The 24462-nt window shown below is 37.7% G+C and overlaps 1 protein-coding gene across 2 annotated transcripts in view; it reads left to right on the plus strand.

Annotated features, from left to right (window-relative positions):
- Nucleotides 1-24462, plus strand: part of DPP10 (dipeptidyl peptidase like 10) — a 441914-nt gene that overhangs the window by 274217 nt on the left and 143235 nt on the right. The window lies entirely within an intron of this gene.

Consider the following 24462-nt stretch of genomic DNA (forward strand, 5'->3'; position numbering starts at 1 on the left):
GCTTAAACAAACCAAGGAATTAGTAAAACCAGGTCAGGATGCTCCCTGCTGCACCTGCCAGGGCAAGCACTATGCCTGGAAATATGTCAAACCTTTAAAAGTCTCTGTGAGATCATTTCTAGGGAATTGCTCTGCAGAAAACGCTGCTTGCCCACAGGGAGATAATAGGAGGCAAACCACTTACCCTGTAGTTGGTGAGGGAGCACGAATTTAGAGCAGTTTTAGCTGACCGTGTACCCTGACAGAAACTAGCTGAAAATAGTGACAATTCTAAACCCAAGGATAAAATGTTTGAAACTAGGGTTTCTTTTATTTTACAGCTCTATTAATAGATTTGGGGGATTTGTTGGTTTTGCCTCTCTCACCTTGGTTTCATAGCAACACATGTCCAGGACTTTCAAGGGTTAGTTATTTTTTGTGACAATGAACTTAGACAGAAATATTCTTCCTCTACATGCTCAACATTGCCTAAGTAAGTCAGTCTCATTTTTAAAATACAAAGCTGTGCAAATAAGTGAAAAATTCAAAGAAAAGTCTCGTTTTCCACCATGCGCTTGAAACACCATGGACAGGCTTTGCTTTTCTCCAACAGCATAAGTTAATTTAGGTTATGTACATAGAAACTGGGACTTCACCTTATGACTCGAGAAGAAAAGCATATTTTCATGGATGCTGGCTTCTTACGTTTTTGGAAATGACCGAGTTCCTGTATTTCTGCCAAAAAATAGAGTCCCATTGCTTTTCTTCGTGTAAACTTATGTCACATCTACCTTGAGGTAGCCCTTAGTGCTTGCATGATTCTGTGAGGAGCTGAATTCTGTTCCTCAGAGCACAGTGAGATGTGCTCCACACTTGTCTATAAAACCACGGCACTGACAGCCCCACTCCATCATATTTAATGTGTCAGTGATAAGTGGGAGAACCCTTAGGTGAGTATCTTGTCGAGATACACCATTAGTGATGAGTTTCACGGTAGGTGATTCTCCCAGAGGTTATTTGGAGTTTTTTGGTTTTTTTAGCTTTACTCTTTGCAATGGGAATCTTTAAATATTATTTTGCTGGAGAGATAATAGTATTTTCTGAGAGAAGGAAACAAAGCGGTGAAGTGGCTAAAGTGAAAATTTACCTATGTTGAGGTAAATTTTTGATTCAGGAACTGATTTTTGCTGCATGTGGCCCTGCACTGTAAAGATTTTGGATCCTCTGAGCTCAGATCAACCATCCCATTTGTGTGCTGTGTTGTAGGACCTTTTGCATAGTTGGAGAAGAAATTATGGTAAATAAGATGGCAAAAATTCATTTTCATTGATTATCTTACTTTTCCCTATCACACAAAGTGGGAGGAATTAGATGTAATCTTTGTTTCCTAATGATCTGAGGACAGAGAAGGAGCTCCTCCCTTATTAAACTGGAAAATAGATGGTCTGAGTGCACATGTAGTTCTATTAACATCAGTGATGTGGTTGAATCCAAAGCTGTAGGCACCTGAATAATCAGGTGTTCCCAAAAAAGGACAATCTCTTTTTTCTTTTCTTCCTGCAGGATAAATTTAGGGAAAACAAAGAAGCATCAAGAGTGTCAAAAAATTCAGTTACTAACTCACTTATTTTTACAGGAGCTGTAATGGGCAGCACATTGCAGTGATACCTGCAAAAACAAACCTTTCATAAAAGCCTTGCAGTCAAAATTTAGGTGAAGGGCAAAGGGGATTGATCTCAGCAGCACTGCTGAGAAAAAGAGTGCTTAGGCAGTTGGGGTTAGGAGGGAGAATACCAGACTGTGCCAAGAAAAAGTAAATAATCTTAAATTTGTGAGTTACATCAGTCTTAGCATAGTTAGAAATGTAGACAGGTTGGTTTTCTGAATGTTCTGCTCAGCTTTATGCAGCAATGCAGCTTCCCTTATTGAGAACAGCCCTTTGTGATGGAAGGTTTAACACATGCCTGAACACAAAGTGATACCTTGCAATTTTTCAATTAGTACTTCAGTGTGGTCAGACTGCTTTTAGCCAGCATTTTTCTCTGAAAGTTTGATGATGATCTAATAAGGTGTAAGAAGCACTCCTAAAGTCAGAGTCCTACAAAATGTTTGTAGCTTTTGTCAGGATACCTAAGAGTCGAATGTTGTGAGGATTAGTCCAAACTAAGGCCTTTTGTGGAACCTGAGTTTTAAACACTCAAAGCATGATGGTTGTCTTGCAGTTAATGCTATAATACTGTTAAAAACCCCTTTTTATCTGAAAAAGTAGTCATACATATTACATGGTTTTATAAGATATGTGTGTAGGATGTAATATATTGTCTTTATGGGTGAGTGAGGTCGCTTATAAATTGTGTCACGGGTGCCCCAGTGCAAATAATGACAATTTTAAGAAGGGAAGCAGGTGGGCTCTGCCCTTGTGCACCACATCAGACTTGCTGTATTTATTCCCAGTGGACTGGAGGATGCTGACAGTGAAGTGGGTGTCAGGCCTCACTTCACAGGTGGGACAGAAGGAAAAACTTCCAGAGATAGATTTCTTGTCCTTTGCTGTTTCGGCCTTTCCATAAAATAAATATCTAAAAGACATGTGCAAAGTACATGCTAGGTTTTAAATCAATAAAAATACAGAGAGCATGAAGTTAGGCATGTAGTGATCTCATCTACCAGAAATCCCAAACCAGGCAAATTCCTCTGTTTCTGGGAAATAGTGTTTCACTGTGAGCCTGAGGTTATTAGAACATTACAGTTAAAATCAGGAGGACTTCTGATATGTTACTCAAAGTTGTGCTTTCACCATAGATGTGCTGTCAAAGCTTTGCTGAGTCTAATTGCTGGCTGCCTCAAGATGTCCTGTGACAGCAGGATCAAAAGGTTCATTATATGTTCTGAGGAAAATCTTTATTCTATCCATATCATGTCTTCATTTTAATATCATCAAGGAAACACTTCTCCTTCAGAGAAGAAAGGCAATATATACATTGCTTCTCACTGTGCTTGAGGCATTATCATTTTTCCTGAATTGAATATATAATTTTCAAATTTTTTTATGTGTTCAGTTTTCAAATGTGTTCTTATGCTTTTCATAGATTATTTGTGTCATGGAAAGTGAAACAAATGTGTACCTCTATGAAATGGCTGCTTTTAACATGTCTTTTTCAACACATCCCCTTCTCTTACGAAGTTTGATTTTCACAGTCGGATCCTGTACTACATTGAAAACATAATATATCTTAATATATATATATATATATTTTTTTTTTCTTAATAAGAAATTGCAGTCCATTCAGAACTCACTCTAGTAAACAAATTCTTTAAAATATTCTTCCTAATGCACACCCCTTTGTGCCTGTTTCTGCTGGCAGCATGTTGTTCCTTGGGTTTGTGAGCTATTGCACTTTACTGGAAAACAGAAAAGAGTGTGCTGAAATGCACCATGAATGTTGTAATATAATCTGTCATCCGGACAGGACTGTCAAGGGGTGGTATATAAGGTTGGTCTTCACAGAACAAACTTAGACTCAAATTTGTGGTTCTGCCTGAAGACCAGCCCCGGGCTCAGTTCCATAAACAGCTGTAGGCTGGGTCAGCTGTCTGACACCAACAGAAAGCCTTGGGAATGGTCCAAAGAGAAGGTGCTCCATTTAAAAGGAAATGAAAAAAAAAACCACTGTGTGAGTTGTGGGCAGCAACATTTGTGAACTGAAATTGGCTCTTTACTCATTGTCCTATGCCTCTTTCTTTGGGTTTACATTCTCTTCAGTGATGGAATAGTTCTGAAACTTTCAGAGGCACCAAAACCTCATCACTGTCTTTACTTCCCTCATTTTGTTGTCTGTACTATTGAGCTGTTCCTCCGGTCACCTTGGGAGAAGAGACTCAACTAAATGAGGATCTGTTTTCATGCTAAGGGCTCTTCTGATTTCATGATGCTTCTCTGGTTGCCCTGCCTCTTGCTGCTCTTGGGGGGATAAGAAAACAGACTCTGCATTCCTGACTCTGCTGCCAAAAGCACATTTCCTATTGGTACACATGAACTTCAATGGTGGCATCATAGAGGCTGATAATCACCAAAACACAGGATTTGGATTGTGTGAGAAGGAATCACTCTTGCAATGGAGTTTTGTGAGAAAGTTTGGGCAACTTCCTCTCTTCTGTGTACACAGAAAGGCAGAGGAAATAGCTGAGGAATGGGGCTGAGATAAGGAGAGCAAGTGGAGGAAAGTCTTGATGTGATCATCTGTAGGCAACCACCTCCCCTGTGCATAACACTTACATGCTCTGGCACTTGGTTTTATTACATGTCTTTTCCTTGTTTCTTGTAAAATCCCAACTAAACCAAGTCTGCTCTGAAGGGGCTGCAGTGTCGAACTTCCAGGTGAACAAAGACAGGGGAATTCTAAAATCCTACTAGAGTTTTCTCTATATCAAGCTAGTTTAGATGGATACTGAATATTGCAGCGATGAGCAAAGACACAAAACTCATAAACAGCTGAATCAAATATTTAAGAAAAACAATTAGAAATTATATCTCTAGGTTGTAAAATGAGAGCCAGGAAATCTTGACTCTGTTCTTGACCTCCATGTTGGATTTATTGATTTAATTGCTAAAATAATCATTATTGCAAAAGACTGAGTGCTGTAATATTGGTGATGATGGACTATCACCTTGGTTCATCCATCATTAGTACTTGGAATCTGACTTTTAAAAATTAAATGTTGACAGTGGTTAAGTCTGCATAAATATGGTTTGCTAAATGTTTTGGTCCTAGAAGATCTGAATTAACAAATATAGGAAGGTCACTTCTCTGTGACTGTGAAGGTCAGTCTCATCTTTTTAATTTTATTAAATTTTATGTCCTTCTATCTGCTGCTGTATCTGCTTCATTATTTTATTTTGGCAGTCTTAGATATATACTTCTTCTGATATGCTTTGGATAAATAATCATTATGTTGCATAATTCAGGAAAAGATCAGACAGTCCTGAATATTTGAGTATCCTCTGTCCAAGAGGATGCAAATAATTTCCATTTGTGGTCATTAACATTAAACTTCTGAAATTCTTCCAAGGTGTCTCAGCTCTTCCTCCAGCCATTTGTCAGGAGAACTAGCAGGAGCTTTTGATTAACATTCAGATGACTCCTTTATTATTTTATCGAAAGTTTCTGTGGTCCTTCAGCCTCATCACCTTTGCATTCTTTCCTTGGAAACTGCAAAATTTATTTGGTTCAAGTGTTGTATAGTCCAGAGGTGGAACTCATTGTGTAATATGCAATGAACATTTTATCCTCTACAATTTTGTGTAGAGTAGGTTTTGTTTTGTGTTTTTTCCCCCCTTCTTTTCATACTCTGATGTGACTGCGTTGGCACAGAGGCTGTAGGGACATGGACTCTAGGGTCTGTGCTTCCAGACAGCCAAAGAACCTCCCCTAATGTTGGATTTGGAACTGGTTTTTGTTTCCCAGATAACTGACAACACTACCAGCCTCTGGTATGATCTGGAGCAGGGATTTTGCAGTGCTTTGTGCTGCAAGGATTTCACTTTGGACAGAATGATGAAGCCTTCATTGATCCTGAGTGTTGCACAGACTGTGAGAGGCAAAGCACTTGACCATGAGTGGGGTATTTGCATAGCTTAAAACTATGTAATTATAAAATGTAGACAGGGATCCTAATCCCAGTTATTTTATTGCCCGAAGTAACAATTCAGTAAGCACGGAAAAGAAAAGATCTTGAGAGTCTTGAAGTAAAGGATGATACTGAAGGTGAGCCCAGGAGCCTGTAAGTTCCACATTTCTGACAAGTACATAACAAAATGCTGTTGAGCTGAAAGAAGAACAAGAGGAAAACAATTCATAAAAAGATATTAGAAAGGAGAAGAGACGGTGGCTCTGAAAAATGTCCTGTCCTCTTTTTAAATTTCCCTATATTCTGGTTAGTTAAATGCCTGTGTGCTGGAATAGAGAGTGGCTGGTAAAAGCTTTTATGTAAAATAATAAAAAAGCAGTATAGTGCTGGAGTAGAAAAAGCATCCGAAGTTTCTTTTTGCTGGAATGTGTGATTACAGCACTGTTGTACAGTTTTATCACACTACAATTACAGGTACGTGAAATACCCTGTGCCCGATAACAGTCTTTTCATACAATTTAATTTCTGTCCTTAAATGGTTTCTGTTTTGTAATTCTCTGAAATACCTGTTCTGTACTCAGACTAAAAGTTTCAAAGGTGGCCTGTTTGACTTACAGCCCAGTTCCCACTAAATTTAGCTGTTTGCAAGATGAATGGTGACATCTAGTCATAAGGAGCTAAAATTTATTTTTAATGGTACTGATAGATGAATGCTGAGTAGCTGTGGTTGTTAGTTCCATTCCATTAGCAATTTCTATAAATTTTTGGGAATTGTCACCAATTCTGTAAATTGGTGACAAATGTGTTACCAAAAAGTTTCTTCACCAAGGCCAAGGTGTGCCAGATGCCTCCAAAATAGTCTTGTGGATTTTTTTTTTTGTTTGTTTGTTTGTTTTGTCTTTTAGTGTTAAAGTATACCAGTATGGGATGACAGAGTTGTAAAATGAAGGCAAAAAGGATTGTCTGAGAGGTTGATGTGGAACGTATTGAGATTAATTGATTAAGCTTTGTTCTTTCTGCTCAAAGATTCTTCCAACCCATGATCTGGAGTGCCCTGAGCTGTCTGATGAAAGTGTTATTTCTTGGATTTCATTTCAGATGGTGTCTCAGGATATAAAACTCTCATAGAGTAAAAATATGTTTTCATCCTCCTAAATCCTTTGATGTTTCTGTGATTCATAATTACAAGTTTTAAGCTTTTAGCTTTTTCAATTTGATGCTAGGAGAAGTAGGCATTGCAAATCTGAGTTGGTGTGCTCTGGAGGGAGGCTTTGTGCCTGATTTGTGTAGAATATGACTAGAGCTGAGGCTATGGCTGTGTTCTATGTTCTATGACTGTGAGAGAGAAGGGAAAGACAAAAATCTGCATTCTGCTGTTCAGCAGAGCACTTAAAACATTAATGTACCAGAATCCCAAGACTAAACTGAGAGAAAATTGCAATACCAAAGAATCATATCTAATAGCCTTTGGCAGATCTTCTCAGCTGCAGGGTTTCTAATGGCAAAACAGAAAAAAACCCCCAAAAAAACCAACACAACAAAATAAAACCTTGTGCACCCTAATAGTCCTGGATTATTTTTCCTGGGGCATCTGTGTATTTGCCAGTTAGGAGATTCTGAGCACATTTTTTGTATCTAATTTGATGTCTTTGTTGTAGTCCCTTTTTCAGATTCTTTTGATGGTTGTGTGTAAGGCCATATTAGCAACAGAAAAATCTTTAAAGCCATTAGGGTAGAAAATATCCTAATGATTGAAACACCTCTAAAATTTTCTTAGGGAATATGCTTCTCAGTGCCTGCTGTACTATTTGAGACCTGAAGAATCTAAAATAGTCAAATGTTAACTAGCTGTACGTTGTGTGTACAGAAATTTTATGACTTCAGTTCATCAGAATTTTTCTTTAAGGCTCCCTGCCAGTATCTTAATTTCTGGAAGAAGTGGATGCAACATGCAAGATCTGCTGGGAAAAAAAGTGATTGTCCTGGTTCACCATCAATTCAGGATTTACTAGGAGTTTTGTATTAAAATATTTACTTGGCTCTAAATTAAAGATTTTATTACATTCAGTTGTAAGCCTTTAGTTGTGACTTATAATTCAACTGACAGGAGCTTTCTTAGAGCTTTCTTAGGATTTAGAAGGATTTATTAACTTTCTATTAATCCAACAATTTAACTAATTAGATTATTTGATTCAAGTACAATACTGAAGTAAGCTTTCTGGATTGGCCTTGATTTGATTGCTATGTTGCTTTATTCCTGATTTAATGTACAGTTATTTGCATTAATACTTGGGGTTTGTTTTGTTTTGTTGGGTTTTTTTCCCCCCATTCTCTCTACTGATTTTTATATATATATATATATATATATATATATATAACCAGATATAGATATAGATAGATATATTAAAAAATCTGATTATTTTTCTTTCAAGAAAAGTGGAATTTCTGATGTCTTGGTTAAAACCCTGAACCAGTTTTGTTTCATTGGAAATATGTTTTCTCACAGTTAGTGACAAACCCTGGGACAATCTCAGCAGCAATCTTGGACACAGTTCCACTGAGCAGCAGATATATCCCAGCTTGTAAGCAGCAAAGAATTTACATCACCTTGTGTTTACTGAGTTTGCAGGCATTAAAAGTTTTGCCATTGATTCCATTGTAATACAAGCTTCACCCACTCCTGACTTAATCAGTTTCTATTTCGGTATTTATTCACTCATAATTTTAGGTTATCTTTCATTAATACCTGAATTCCAAATAATCTTTGAGTTTTCAGTCATCCTTTGGACTCTGTTGTTGCACTGTGTCTGTGTTTATCCTATAAGGGCAGGATTTCTTTAAAGAAATGTGAATGTGACAGAATCCCTCTCATAAAGTGGGAAAATAATCTAATGGCCAAGAATCCTATTTCTCATACTGTTAGTTTTTCTGAGGTTTTCTTAGTATCCACTATAACACTGAAAATAGATGAAGAATATTCAGGTTCAGAAGACAGGTTCTATGACCAGCTCTATTCATAAACTTGGAAGAATCTGGTGAAAGAAATAGTTTGCTGAAAGGTTTTCTGCATTGAGCAATCTTCAATATGAACGTTCTTCCCTGTTCCCCCCAGAGGAAGGTTTAGAGGGGTGTGAGCCTGGCTGAAGGGACATTGTGTCACTGTGACTTCCTTTGTGTTGCAAGTGCAGTGGCTCTTAGGAGGAGTGATGCACTGCCCTTGCCAGAATGGTGCAGAATAAAAAACCACTTCACTGAAGAAAGAGCATTTTTCACGGTGGAGTATCTGAGCGTGTGATGCTAAGATCTCATCAATGTCTCTTCTTTCAGACACAATGTTTGGTTATTACTGCTAATGACAGTGAGTTATAAATACTGGCTGTTCAATGAATATTGCCAGCTCCAGGCTACGGGGAGGAGGGTGGATTTTTTTGGTGCCTTGAGAGATTTGCGACTGTTTGAAGGTCACGTGTCTGAACAGCAGTGAGAGAAGACTGTCAGGACGTATGGATGGAGAGCATTTCAGAAGGCTCTGATGAAATGTTTTCTTCTCAGATTCTTCTTCAGCTTATTAGTAACTATTTTCTGAGTTAGGCAAGCATTTATGATTCAGTAGCATTTTATCCTACTGTATTTTACTGTGTGGCTTCATGGAAAACAAGGCAGCTGAAAATCAAACTTCTGTTTAATTAAAGCAGAAAGAAATACCTGAAGGACAATGAAGTTGTCCTTCCCTACTACTTTGTCTTTATTTTTATCTCCAGCTATAACAAAGCTAGTTATATAATAAAATATAGTCTTTCTTGGTATAGAAATTGTTTCTTTGATGCATCTTCCCTATTGTATCTACAGGTATAGGACACTGATTTCAACACAATTAAATTCATGAAGAAAGCATAATGGACCTTCTTTTGAATGGTTGGAATACTTTAAGGTGCTAGTCAATGAAATGTTAATACAAGTTTAATTCAAAAACTTGAAAAGTTGCATCTCGAGATAGAAAGAGCTCCTTCAATTGAAGTACACTGGTTTATGTCAAAAAAGGTTCTTTCTTATATTTAGCACTCAATGTCTAAAGCATTTTCTATATCTAAGAGTCAGCTATAAGGACTATTCAAGAGCTGAATAATATGGCACCTTCTTTAAAATGGGTAGGACTGCACACAATGTGATGGTAGAAGAAGAGCTTATAAAAATAATTTTATAAAGGAAAATATTTGTATTTACATGTTCTAAAATAGTACTTCTGTAGGCACTTGAATTTTATAGCTGGTTTTATTATCTTTTCTTAGCAGAGAAAATATCTGCAATTGCTCACTGGTAGCTAAGTAAAATAATTGATTCAAATTTTTTTAGTAATTAAAGATGATAAACTTTTCTTACCTTATTACTAATGTCATTTAATGTGTTGACCATTAATTTGGTGCTTTAGGCAATTGGAAGAGTATTTTCCCTCATAGTTATTTTCATATATTTTATAGGGAAGGAATAAAAAAAAATATGTCTGTGATTTCCCTGGTTACTTTTCATACTTTAGACAGGAAGAAACTTTCAGTCTGGCACAGGCAATATGGTGTTTTTCAGTATTAGATCCAACTGAAGGAGTTCACCTCCATGTTTTCCACCAGAATCTTCGTGGTTGCACATCCAGTCAGTTTAACAAGCAGCATTCCCTGTTTCTTTAATTTATTTTTCTTACCTAGTCTTCTCTAGTACAAGGGATTTAAACTAATTTAAAAAAACCCCTGAAAATACAACCCCAGAAGAAGTAAAGGAAAAAAAAAAAACCCAAAAACCAAAAAAACATGCCTGGAGCCCATCACTAAGAAGAAATAACCCATACAAAACAGCTTCCCAGTTCATATGTCAGAACATTTGCTCTTCCTGTGCTTTGAAAGATAAAATTCAAGGCTGTCAAGGAGAGAGAACAGCTCATGAGCAACTGAGTAAATGAGTTCTATATTGCAGTGGTGAATTTTACATCATTTAGTGAAATGCTGTGATAAACCCACATTATTAAATATTATGCTGCATAAATGCAATGAAAAACTATTCATGTGATTAGCGTTTTCTTACTGCATACCGAGCACTACTTTATTGAAAAATCTCTACTATTGTAGAACAATTTTCATTTCATAAGAATACATCCATCAGAAGAAAGACGCTATAAAGGTTAGATATAACTAAATGGCTCAAAATTTGGAAGCTCATTGTGTGCAGAAGAAAGGACAGTGGGTGATAAAGAACAGGAAAGAACAAAGTGATTTGTATATACAAAGGCCTAAACAAAGAACACTGATCAGAATGTGAAATGTGGCTTAAAAGTCATCACACTTGCTTTTCTCCTCCTAGCCATTTTAAATTTGATGAGTTAAGTAGATTTGTTGAAACGATTTCATGAATAAAATTCTTCCTTTATTTTTTCTCAGTTAATTTTGTGGAGTTGTGGGTATTAAAATACTTTATATGAGAATTTTTTAATGCTTTTAGGTGCATTGTCAGGCTGTTAATGCTGTGATACATCAGCAGTTAATGCCACATGGAAAGCACGGGCTTAGAGGTTTCTGGGGCCCAAAAAAATCAGGGGCCATTGTTGAAATTGGTGACTGATTGTGCCACTCAGCTTCTGATCATTTAATATCAGGGCAGTTCTTCCTGCACTTTAGCAAAAATATGCACATGAGCTTCTTGGGATGTGATAAACAGAATGAGTCTTTTAGAAATTCTAGAGTCAAACAGAAGGTAAGAAAAATGCCGAATCAAATGCCAATGTAATTGCTGTTGAGGTGGGTTTTTTGATTTTTTTTCGCAGGTGCAGGACAATGGTTATAGTTGTACACCGAGGAGGGGTGTACAACTAGACATTTATTCTTAGGTTTTTGGAATAATCTCATGTGGAAAAGAATTTGGAATGGCTGGAATCTGTCTGCCTATCTGTTTTAATTTTTAAATACCATTATTTTGTATAAGCCACAAGAAATCATTGCGTGCATGGTAAGCTGCTTACTGAAAAATCCCTATAAAAAACAGGTGCTGTAAATTTATAGTAGTCACGTAACAAATGCTCACATTTTTCACTTACTTGAACTCATTTGATAAAAATAATTTGCTTACTAGCTCAAAGACCTCAGAGGGCAAGTTGCAGTTGCACTGATGATTTTTGGACTCCTAAACCCACGTTAAATTATAAAAATGTTTTTCTTCGCTGTTTGGGGTGGTCCTGGTGCTATGATCGGTTCTGTTGTCACATCTGTGCAATCAAAGGACAGGATGAAGAGACCAGCTTTTGGATGTAATTATTTTTGTGTTTTCCTGTAAACTCCTTTTTCATATTATTGAATTTTGCCTTATAGGTATGATCATATTTACCTATACAGGAATGAGAATACTTTTTTCCCATTTTAATAGCTGAAGAAATGAGTCAGAATAGGAGTCTGGCATTAAGTGAGACCTCTACATTAGCGTAACAAACTGAACCATGGTATTTTATATCCCAGACTCGTATCTTTGCCCAGGGGTAATGAACCCCTTGAACTGACTCACTCTCCTAAACCATGAAAAACAAAAGTGTGGTATGTGACTTAATATACCCTGCTCTCCTTCCTGCCTTTGCAAAGGGACAAATACACCAGAAATGCCAGATAGACCATATTGCTCTTCTATCCCATGTCCCTGTAGGAAAAAAACCCCAGCCAGCCAGGATAATATTCCTGATTTGCACGCACAGAGAGCGTGGCTGCCAGTTTTTCTCTCTGATCTTGTCTCAGTGGCACGTTCCAGCACTGATAAGGCAGCAGGGAAGTGAGAATTGAGAAATACAGCTTCAGTCTTTATGGGGATTTGTTGCAAAGCTGCTTCTGAAAAAATGTCTTGTACATACAGAACTGATGGTACTGGAGTTAGAGAACTTTTTCACCGATTTCAAAGGCCCAAAAAGCAAAGAGGAGGAAGAAATTAATCAAAGATCAGTTCCCAGAACTGTTAGCTCTGGCTCTGACCACAGAGGTCATTGCACTGTCAGTTTTCTTTCTTCATCATCTCTCAGCTGGGTCTGTGCTCACCTCTACAAGAGGAGTGAGTTGTGTAAAACACAGTGTAATATCAAAGCCTTTCCATTTAATGTCAGCCTCTGTTTTTTCCTTTAGGTGACAAGAGGAGTCTCAAAACTCCAATAAGTTCCTTTCCTGTTAACTAAAAGGCCACTATTTAAGAACTAAGTGTCTGACCCATGTAACAAAGCTTATTAATAATCATTTTGTGAACAGGACTCTGTAATATTTTTCCTAAGTATCAGAAATTAATTTGATGTTAATTATGTGATTCCAAGGTCATAGTAAAATCTTTTGCTTGTGTATAATTAGTATTTCTTTCTACCACTAGGGACAGTAGATGAGATAGAGCAAAGGAGGACTCCTACAGCTTGATTTGTATTCACTCCTACCAGCTCTAGGCCTGTCTTTGATTTTGGTGGAGTTACTCTTGATGAATAATAGTATTATACTTTGCAAAACACCTGTGAACATTTTTGTGGCCATTCTAATCCAGCACTTTGCAAACATCTGGACGAAGGCTCAGGCTTGCAGCCTCTTAAGCACAGAAGCATAACTTGTCATGTGAATCACCATATTGATATTTGTGAGCCAATTTAGATGAAATATTACAGCCTTTACACAACACTCAAGATCATAATACAAGAGCAGTTGGAAAGGACCATTTTGTTATACCAGGAACTTCCCTCCAGATATTTCCACAATGAAGATCGCCTGTCAGATATTCCTGGGGGAGGTGGGGCACTGTGACCCCAGTCAGCCTCACTCTGTGAAGGTACAGGGACAATCTTGGGCTTCTCAGTTATGTGGATCTGTGGGGGTTTTCTCAGAGCTCCAGCACTCTTCCTGCCTACAGAAAACTTCTGCTGAATATACATACAGCTTTCATCTGCTCTCTGCAGAGGAGTAATTAGCTAGTAAGAGAGATTTACATTATTTTTTTTTTTTTTCATTTAGAGGAACATGTTATAAGACTTCGTGACATGTTCAGGCTTACCTTGAAAGCTCTTACACCAGGGAAATTGTAATACTTTAGACTGAGTTTTCAGAACTGATTTTGTGTTACAGTGTGCAGAGGATTACACCATAATTTTGAGTAACCATTACATGAACAGTCATTGAAAAGAATTGAATTCAGTAAATTGAATTCAGTGGAATTACTGCACAAAGAAGGATTCTTACAACCAAAACCAGTTTGGGATTCTTGGGGAACAAACTTCCCAGAGGTTTACATTGAATTCCTTTAATATAGTACTGATTGCTTTGGATCAGGGCTCTCATCAGGATTAACTGCAGGTCACGTGTAAAAAGCAGGTAAACAAAATGAAAACCAGAGATTTCTAAAAGGGTGAGGTTTTTTTATATCTTTTTGTTGACTCCTGGATTCTGGGGATTCAACTCAAAGACCTCTCATTCTTCCTTGCTGTCTTTTTTGTTTGTTTGATGATCCCGAGGAGTTTTTTATTCATTCTGTGCCTTTGTAGAAATTGTGAGACCCATGGGCCACATGGTGGTGGTCCATTTGATGTTTTCTTGGCACACAAACATGGTTTCAGCAGCTCACCAGTTCTTTCATTAATAGTGCACTTGACTCAGCTTACGTCACTGCAAGAGTTCTGCAATGACCCAACATTTAAAATCTACATTTAAAGTAAAACTTTCTTGTACGTCACTGTAATACATCTGCCCATGTATAATCTGGAGAGGGACATGCATAGCAAAGGTTGTCCAGGGAATTATTAGCAACAGCTGACTGCTCTGTGTTTGTCATTGTCATCTCATATTTGCAAATAGTGTGGGATTAAAAACAATTCAGCGAATAAGCTCCTCTGCTTTGTTGCCTCAAAAAGCTGCACAAACCCAAATTACATTTGTTATTTGATGAAAGATCATTAACGGCCAAAGTGGATCCATTTATCCTGAAAAAACAGTATTTTGATCCTTGTTTGGTGAAAATTGTATTAAAGACTAAAATGCAGTCTCTTTGTCTTTCATGGGTAGATGTTGGTCAGTGCCATGTCAGTTTGGAACACAGTGAATATTAGGCTGATGGAATTACTGAAGTGTTTGTTATATGATCGTGGCTTTTAAAAATATTATTGTAGTATGTTTGTTTTGTCTATAAATCTATTCTAGCACAGAACATATCAACCGGCTTCTAATATAGAATTCAATAAAAGTTCCAAACTCCTAAAATACTTAATGGCTTGGTGGTTTGGAGGTCTTTGTTTTGTTTTGTTTTTGGGGTTTTTTTGCTTTGAAAGATTCACTGAAGGTTTGATAGATTTGGAGGAACGAAATGTGCAGACAGGTGTGCACTTGCTTCATTGAAATTTAAATTAGTTATGAATTCTCAGGAATGAAATCAGCCTTTTCTGTCAGGAGTGTCTTGTGGAATTTCCCACAGAAATGCGGTTGCAATTGCCAGAAGTGAGTGTTTGCTTTTTGAAAGAACTGAAATCTTGACGCAGTCAGAAGGTTGCGTATAATGTATATTTAATTGCCATTGTGGAGGCCAATTTGCTTTTATGTATTTGGAGGCATATCTTATGGTTAATTTGTTTCTCAGTGTACAGAAACTCCAAGCATTCCCTTCTCAGTCCCCATGTAAAATCCTTGACGAGGTGGTGCACAGGGAGCTCCTTAGAGCTCAGGAGGAAATCAGGCTGCCTCATCTGTTGGTTGAGGTTTTGAGTGGTCACTATTTCAAGTTCTATGGAAGCCTCTCGCAGCACAGTTTTTTCTCTTTCTCCTTGTCAAGGATTTCTATTTCTGAGCAGCCATTCAGCCATACACTACTATTTTTCATTTCAAAGAGCTTTTCGAACCATCCTCTCTTGTTTTTGTTTCACCCATTTCTGTAACCCATACTTGAGATGGAGGATTTTGGCTGTAGTTCTTAGACTTTAGTGCTGAGAGACGAAAACACAGGCTTTGATTAGCTTTAAAGGTTTGTTATCTCTAAGACATGTTTTTAAACACTTTAATTCCACCTAGACTGTGGACGCTTATCTGTTCTCTAGTAGGAAAGGTAGATGTAAATGGGACACTTGAACCCATGACTACTTTTCAGTAAAGGATTGTCATTTAGAATTGAGCAAATTCTTTCACCTCTCACTTTAAACTAAATAGCAGTAGAGTGCATTTTAATGGATTAAGAATCAGCTGATTGACAGACCTTGAAATGAACCTGTCAGTGGGAAGTTAAAATGTCATGAGAATGGTTTGAATGGGGCTCCCCATGAGGGAGCTCTGGGTCCCACACTACCCAGTTTGTTTAATAGTGAGCTCAGAGAATCTCTGCTGCTAAAATTTACTGCTATAAATGATGCTAAGATCCTCATGGGAATAAAAATGTCTGTCTGTGTCATATAGAGAAACAATATATGCACTCTGAGAGCTTTTTGTATTTCTTTTGAAACCAATACCTGTAGTCTTAGGAAAGAAATGATTGTGCTGCAGTCATACTGCTGTGTTGTGTTTTAGAAACCAGTGACTCTGAGAAAGGTTCTGTGATGATGCGCAAGGACGTGAATTTCTAGTGTGATGTTCTGGCAAAAAGAACAGCTCAGGGACGTGGAACCAGCACACAGCTCCTGCAGCTGTTGAGCAGGAGTAGAAGCAGAAAGGTGACTTCCAGCTCAGGATGTGGAATTGGCAGGTTCAATACACGAATGCTGCTTCCAGTTGAGACATCCCTGGCTTTGGAAGCATTTTTGAGGGGAGATAGGGGATGGAATACAAAAATCTTTAAGGAGAAGATGGATTTTAAAAAAGGTTTTTCTGTATCCTGGTTGAATATTATTCAGTTGCTAGAGAAAAAGATTTTCTGCCAAACTGACTGCAAACAAAACCACCTTCTACTCAGTTTGGAAGTATCACTGTCCATTTTCTGTCTGTTTTCAAATGGATTGAGAAACACAGAGGACTTCAGCTGTGGGACAGATAATGTATTGATCTGAACTGGGGCTTGAATGCAGGTAGACATACTGTTCATCTCTGCTCGTGTAATGAATGTACAGAAGCTATAGCACCTGGGAAAAGGTGACATTAAAAAGCAAATTCATTTGCCATTTAGGATTCCCTGTGTTTCTAAAGTAATTGGGGGCTTTCAGGATCACAGTTTTCGCTTCAGGTCCTAAGGAATTGAACACATTTTTTTGAAAGACTGAAAGCTCAGTTCTTCATTCTGATGACCCAGAAGAAGTTGATTATACTCTTCTGAAAATTCATCCATATCCACCACCAAGTGAAGCCTTTTTTATTGTGTTATTGTGTCACAGTTTGACAACTAAATAATTCTGAACAATATTCCCCCTGAGAAGGAAAAGAGAAAATGTCTCAGAATGATTGGCATCTCTCTATCGACTAAGTGCAGAGCACATTAAGGTAATAGATAACTTTTATACAAGTTATTGAAAGTGGAAGGTTCATTCAGGGAATGGTGCCAATAGCTCAGTGTGGTGAAAGGCCAGGGTGCAGGAGCATACCTTAACCAAGTGACCTGCCATAGACTTTGTGTTAAAAAAAAACAAACAAAAACACAAAAAAAGACCCAAAACCAAAAACAAGCCCTTGTGCATTATGTTGTTGTTATTGTTATAACTCACATGCTGTTTATATCTTCAAATTCACTAAAGAAATCATGGGTTAATATTAAAGTGTGAAGGTGCATTTTGTGGTTGTCAGAATCCATCCCCTTCAGTTCACACGTTTACTGTGCCCACACTTGGGCAAAGCTCATGCAGTGAATGTCTCTTCTCTGAAGACTCTGCCTGAATGAGTGAAGGAGAATGAGGAGAAGAAACTTTTGTCTTGCCGTTATTCTGGTTCTTTATATCTGTGAACTTTTTTCATAAGACAAGGAACAATTGAATTATTTTTTGTTCCTCTAAGACTTGGCTACTCTTCGCAGTGCGCACAGAAAACTGCTACTTGTATTTTGTTACTGGAAGATCTGGGTTGTTGAATAGCTGTCAGACTTGCTTTTATCCTATTACATCTTCTCAGGGAGTTGAAAGTGCAGTTTGACATCTAGGAAGAAAAATCTAAAACCTCACTTTAAACTGTTTCTTTCTATCTTTCATGTTCCCAGAATGGCTTTGTTTTTTTCCTCTTTTTTTTTTGTAAAATCATAACAGCCATGCAGAAAGTTTCTGTTTAGGGTCAGTCTGTATATTTGTGTGCTAGAGTATTGCAGTGATAATCAGTAGCCAGTCTAAAGGTGCCTGTGAGTAGAAAAGGTGTGATCTCATGCCAAGAGACACACTGGAACTCTTACGGCTGCTTGGCTGAAATGTCGTGGCGTTGCTCCTAATTCTGCTTGGGGCGGGCACCTTTTCATCTTGCTTGTTTGCAGATGCTGTGTTGTTGGTTCTCATGGGAGTCTGGGTTTAGTTGGTTTACCACAGACCTGGAGCACTGTCTGAGAGCTGGAAATTCAGCCACACTCTATTGAATATGCAGGTTTCTAAAGAAACTAGAAAAAAAACGCAGATGCTTCCACATGCAGTACACTGCTGTGCTGCTGGCATGTGAAAATCCTTCAGACTAACTTTAGTGCTGGAATATAAAGATGCTAGCAGACATCTTAACAGAGATTTAGAATTCCTACATTTGGTATAATCAGTTACTTAAATATGGAATTCTTTTCTAATATCAGTCTGCAGTGTGTAGAGGCTGGGATAAAATCTGATTATTGGAAACCAGCTGCAAACTCCTCCCTCATCGGTGGTGTTGCACACTGAAATGACAGGGTTATATAAGTTTGCCTCTTGGAAGGAGAGAACAAGTGACAAAGACAAGAAGTAACTAAAGATATGTCTAAGCTGAGACATAAGCTTGAAAAATTAGCACAAAGTACTTAGAAAATATTTTTCTCTGAAGAGTAAAATTCACTTCTACAGGAATAAGGCAGACAACAGAAGTGCTGCTTAAAATATATTTAAAATACACTTATAAATTCTGCATAGCATTTCTGCCAGTGCCCAGAACATAGGTAAACATCACCTGTATTTCCAAATAAGTACTGGCAATTTTTCACCAGATTCTTCTTTTTAAACTACATCTTGGAGGTTTAATTGGTAGATTAAACCCACTCAAACTGCTAGATTTGATCTGGTATGGTTACTGTTTGTATCTTCAAAAATAAAACCCCTATAAATAAAGGCACATCCAGAGCTAATGTATATTTGCATAATGTCAATTAAGTTAATGATAGCATTATAGTGAATTATATTTCTGCTGTAATTGTGTTATTTATTTTTATCTTTGTACCTTTGTCAATGAGAGGGGTTTTTTGTTTGTTTTTTTGTTGGTTTTTTTTTTAACTGATTGGAGAAGTTCTTAAATGTCAGCAGAACTAATAACATCAGATCATCATCTTAGATTATCATAGACTTTTAAATATTGCAAAATCTTGAGCTTCGTACATCACAGTTGCAGAAATGTTTGGAAGCAAAGATGTTGGCTCTACCTTTTTAAAAAATCCAGAGTCAAATCAATAACTATCTAGAGCTCCAACCTGAATCGGTCTCTGTGGATTAGGTGGAATTACCCTGGCATTGAAACCAATTGGAAATGCTGAAAACTATTTTTTGTTCTTCTGTTGGTTGCTGTTAAAAGCCTGTCTCGATGGCTTCTGTCAGAATCGAAGTGTATCCCCACTCGTGGTGATAAAGTAGATTTCACTGTTCGTGAGGGGCTAAGTGATTGATATTTAGGAGTGAACCATACCCTGGTAACTCATGCCTTCCCCTCTTTTCGAGCTTGGAATACATCATTTGAGGAGGAACTGAAGTTGAAAGAGGCATAAATTTGTGGGAGAGATACATACGGGGATGAAAGGAATTTGCTGTACTTTTTCTTGAGCCTCTGGAGATGATAGAGGAAATTATTTATTATTCGTGACAATTTTGCAATCAAAGCTGACGGCAGTAAAATATGTGATTAATAGACTGTTCTTTAAGCAGATCACCAATACGAATAAACAGATAATGCGTAGGAGGTGTTCCCATCTGCACATATGTATTAAATATTATTGAAAATTACATTTCTCTTTTTCTCTGCTTCAGCTGTGTATCGAATAATAAAACTAAGCCCTCCTTGAGCTCCCACCTCAAGCTTCCCTATTTCTATGTGTGCGCTTGATCACGACAAAACTAACATTATTGCTTGATACTGTGCTTGGTGTAATTGATCTTAGCCCACTTATTCCTATTGCTCAGAGTGAATAGGATTTCAGCTGTGTTCAGAATAGTTGTATTCCCTCCCAGTTTGTGATTTCGTGCACGTTTGAGTGACATAATAGCAGCTTTATCCGAGCGCACTGTAGTTCAGCAGGCGTTATCATGGGTGGATCGTAATGGCTTTGCATCTTAGTTTTGTGACATAAAGCTGGTAGGGAGAAACATAACAAGAGCAGTCATTGTGAGCAACTGCTGGGCTCTTCTGCAGACAAATAGCAAGAGCCACCACGGTTCCTTGCCCTTCCGTGCTGCAGTACCAGCGTAAATCACCGCGGTGATTGGGATAATCGCGGGTGGCCATGATGGCCCACATTATGAGACCCTGCGATTTCAAGTCTCCCACCGTTTTTTGGAAGGCAGAGATAATTCTGCAGATAGCTCAGGAAAGGTGTTTTTCTCTCCTTGCAGCTGAAGCTGCACGGGATAATTGTTCTTGAGAATCTGCGCGTAAAACGATGTTACCTTTTTAATGTCCCAGAATTGGCTGTTTCAATAGCGGTCAGCTTGTGACGTTTGCAGCTCTGTGACAGCTGTAGTGTGCTGTAGTGTGCTGTAGGATACAACAGCACTATATTATCCCATTTAGTAAGATCTTTTTCAGTATGGTAGCAAAAACCTGCTAAATAACAATCTTCGTAATATAATTGCCTTCCCCATAGAAAGTCAGAAAGTGGCAAATATATGAGGACAATTTTTGAGAGAAAGAGCATTATTGCTTGCAGAATTTATCCTTGCAAAGTATAAGAGCTAAGTCTGTATTAGGAGGCCATCCTTAACTCAAATGTCCTTCCAAATCTCTCTGTGCCTTTCCACATTGTCATGGGACTGTCCTTGGAAATACTGAGCATTCAGTTCTCACTGTCTCCCTGCTCTTAGAAATACTCCATCATTTGTGGCGATTCTGTATCTAATGTACAGATACCACCTTTACTTTTCCGTGTTCATGGCCATTTTAATATATCACAGCTGAAGCTATGCCTGGAACCTTGGTCATTATTCATTCTTCTTCATTCATATTCAAAAACAGGTGATGATCACTCCTGGAAGTGGAATTAAGTGATGTACTTTCAGCCTGAAAATCCAGGGGAAGAGCAGAGCATATTGTGCAGCCAGCATTTTTGAGAATGTGTTATTGCTAGAAACGAAATAACATGAATTATTTACCTAGAAATATTAAACTGGCTTGAGATCACTGCTGGAAATAGAGGGAGTTTTGGGCCTTGTGAATCATTCATGAAGCTTTATTTAACAGACTTCTTTGTCTTCACAGATCACTGAATCGTATTTTATAACTTTCAGGATGTTTCTGTGGGTTTCATTCTACTTGTAATAGGTAGGCGTTTTTTCAGTGCTTTGTAAGGAAGCACAGATCAATAAAGTTACATTTTTATGTTTGCTTTTTTCACACATCAGGAGGTGTGGAAAGGGGCAAAGTGGAAGGAAGTGTGGAAGAAAGAGGTGTGTTATTCCACGTTTGCAGGCACTGGGAGCTGATGCACCCCCAAAACTGAACCCATGGATAGGAGTGGCCCTCATAACCTGAAGTTCCCTAATGTTTACTTATTTTTCAGGAGATTGTATTAAAAAGACTGCTTAATATAACCATAAATTTGTTTTCTTACATGTGAATATTTACACTCTTAACTTTTGGAGATGCACCAGCTAATGCTGATTCATATAATATTCAAAAGTGAGCTTCTAATACTGTTCTTGGGACTTTTAAATCTTTAATAGTTTCAAAGTCTGAAAGTAATATTGCTGTAGGAATAAAAGGAAAAAAACCCATGAGTTACTTTGGAACCCCAATGCAAACACTCAATGCTTGATATGGTTTCATGGTGAGCACTGGGGTTTTTCCCCATGAATCTTCTAAAGGAAATGAGGTAAAAAGAGGAGGGGGAAAAAAAAAAAAAAAGGAATCCTAGCTGGTTTTCAGGAAAAGAAGATAAATGCTAGAAATATCAAAACCTCTCAATTCAGAGAAAAGGTCCTCCTCTTCCCCCTGATGAAAGAAGAGTTGCAAGTACATGAGAAGCAGAGGAACTATAGATCACAATGGCATCCCGAGTCTTGCCTGTGGACGTGGGGTGTATGTGACAAAGAAGCACTGAAAAAACACTTCAATGGTACTTACAGGCAATCTACCTCCAGAACAGCTCATCCTGTGAAAAATACACAGCCCAGCAGGTATAATTATACAATGTTTCTTTACATTTCTTGTAAAATCTCTGGTGGTAAGAGAGATTTCTCAGGAATACCGCTCTTTTCAAATATACATTTAATGAAAAGCGTACAACAACCAAGATCTGTTGGTGGTAGTCAGATGATTACCTGTTCAAAGCACGGGTCAGATAATTTTTGTATTCAATCTGACTTCTTTCTGCTGGAAATTATACATTCATAAAGAAAAAAAAATTAAGTAATGTATAAAATGGATTCTTCTGCTGGGTAGGCTTTCTCTACTTTTTGCCTATGATTTTTCTACCAAGACATATCAAGATGAATCAATCAATTTGGTTTATCTGTAAAGGAGGAGGAGACTACAAGTGACCTGCAGACCTTTGCGTCCTCAGGGAGGAATGGAAAAAAAATCTAAACAATAATTAATTTCTACTGATAGTTTTAATTGTTTCTGCTCCTCTGTTAACCTGCAACAGTAGTGAGAAAAGAGTGGCTCTTAGTTCTGTGCTGCTTGCTAAGTTGGGGGCTTGTGGGGGTACATATCACTGAAGCAAGAGGCTTTTAATCATCCAAATTAGAAAGGGAAATTATTCACCCATATAGACCCCTCTAAAAGAAGTTTGTTAGTATCAAATGTATATACAATACTATATGTACTTAAGGTGCCTGTGGAAATGCACTGATTTTATCCTAAAGTTAATATTGGATTTCATCACAGGATTTGCTTTAGGGCATCTCCAAAGAATATGAATTGTATTTCTGCGTTCACCGTATGCATGGAGTTGCCATCTCTATGAGTTTCTTTTTCATCTTCAATAACATTGAGACAATTAAAGGGAGAAGTAGGATTGTTCCAGCACCTGTGTGACTGGAGCCTCTCTGGAAGCCTTTCCTTTCACAGGACTGATTGATCCCAGACATAATAGCAGTTCTCAGTTCTGTTTCAAGAGTTGCATGTAGTTAAAGCAAGGTTTGGCTGCTGTGGGTGCTGAAGTGATTGTGTTTTGTCCTTTCTGGTATCACTGTGAATCTTGCTCATTTTCAGCTAAAAACCTGAGTGAATGTTTTGCCATAGCAGCTGAACTGAAAAAAGACAGGGAAGTATGTGCATTTGTCTAAAAATGCTGTTTGTGGGTCAGCTCAAATAGTGAGATGCTTAAGGATTTTTGTTGGATGGGGAAACTTTGAGGTAAATGAGGCTTTAAGTTATATTGAACAAATGTAAAGGTCTGAATCACAGAGTGTTTTAGGAGAAATTTATGGATCAGGAAGGAAAACAAAGTTCTTTTCTATTTTGTAGTGTTTCTGACATTTTTTTAGAGACATGGCAAACCTCTTTTTAGTCTTTTCAGTTAAATCAATCTGAAAAGTTAGGACCAACCCACACAAAGGTTAAGACAGGGACAGGTTATCTCTAAGGTCAGATCCTACTTCCTACAACTTGGCATTGTAAAGCCTTTGTGATCAACAGTGAGGTTATTTGAACCTGATTTTGTGCTCACTTGGGTGACGGTGCCATCTGTCATGTCAAAAGGCATAGTGGTTAAACATCTCCAGCTGAAGCACACAGCTTGAGCTCTGTTTTCAAAAGCTGATCTAAGTGATTGTATTTTCCTCTTCCCTTTCTCCAAAGTACTTAACTCTCCTAATGATCAAACTCTTTGTGTGGTTCACCCAGTTGCAAGGAGCCTCTGGCTTCTGCCGCTGAGCTAACTTCTCTTTTAAAACTAAAAAGTAATCCTTTTGAGGAATTAATGACAACTTCTGCCTGTAGATCTATGAAATTTATTAAATACCTCTTATTTTGCTCAGCTTTTTCAGACTTGTCTCTTCAGCCTTTCTGCAATATCAGGTAATAGTGGTAGAAGTTGAAGGTGCAGGAATCTTCAACCATCACAACATGTCTAGGGAAAAGTCAGGTGTTTCCTCTCTCTGTTAAATCATTAAAAATAGGTCATCATTAAAATAAAAAACAGGCGTTTAATGTACTTTATAATGACCCTGCTTCTGCTACACTCAGTGCTAAGATCACTGTTTTTCAAATTTTTGGAAGAAGTGCTAATGTTATATCTGCTGTATATGCCATAAAATGTATTTTTTCCCATTAAAAGAAATATCACAGGCTAGCATGTGACTGATAGGCAATATCAGAATATATATCAGTCTGCAGAGAGTAAAATTCAATTCTCTGTTTTGGTAGAAGGATTCAGACATTTCAGAATTCTGAAGCTGAATTTTAAGCTGTAAGCACTCATTTTCTCTCATGGACTGCTACTGGTCCCTGCAGGTGTTGTTGAGGTGGGTGCTTAGTTAAACTGGCTGTAGTATTTTGTTTCAAAGCCAGTTTAATCTCAAAGCCCCGTGCCTTTTACTTAAATAAT

This window comes from Hirundo rustica, chromosome 7 (assembly GCF_015227805.2).
Source record: "Hirundo rustica isolate bHirRus1 chromosome 7, bHirRus1.pri.v3, whole genome shotgun sequence".
Lineage (NCBI taxonomy): Eukaryota > Metazoa > Chordata > Aves > Passeriformes > Hirundinidae > Hirundo > Hirundo rustica.